Source organism: Eimeria tenella, genomic scaffold (genome assembly GCF_000499545.2).
Source record: "Eimeria tenella Houghton genomic scaffold, Eth_scaff2841, whole genome shotgun sequence".
NCBI classification, from domain to species: domain Eukaryota; phylum Apicomplexa; class Conoidasida; order Eucoccidiorida; family Eimeriidae; genus Eimeria; species Eimeria tenella.
In genome coordinates, this window is record NW_013542720.1 from 1 (window position 1) to 468 (window position 468).

Sequence of the window (468 nt, forward strand, 5' to 3'; positions counted from 1 at the left end):
AGCAGCTGCTGCTGCTGCTGTTGCTGCTGGAATGGGGAAGCTGAGAAGGCCCGGAGATGCCTCCTGGCGGTCGCTAGGCTCGTCTGCATCAGTTGCGTCGACGGGAACAGCAGCAGCAGCAGAAGCAGCAGCAGCTGCTGCAGCTGCTGTTGCTTCCCGGGCCTGCGAGGAGTTCCTACGAGTCTCATCTTCCCTCCGGCCCAAAATATCGAGAGAGGACTCTCTCTGCAGCAAGACAGAAGCAGCAGCAGCAGCAGCAGGAAATACCAGCGCAGCAGCAGCAATTAAAGACAAAATCAACAGCAGCAGCACTGCAGAATTATGGCAAAACGCCTTGCCGCTGCAGCTGTTCCGCAGCTGCAGATGCAGCACGAAGACCCTTGCAGCACCTGAATGCCCCTACTTCAGCAGCAGCAACCGCAGCAGCAGCAGCAGCAGCAGCAAGTGCGTACCTCAGCACTGTAGGCC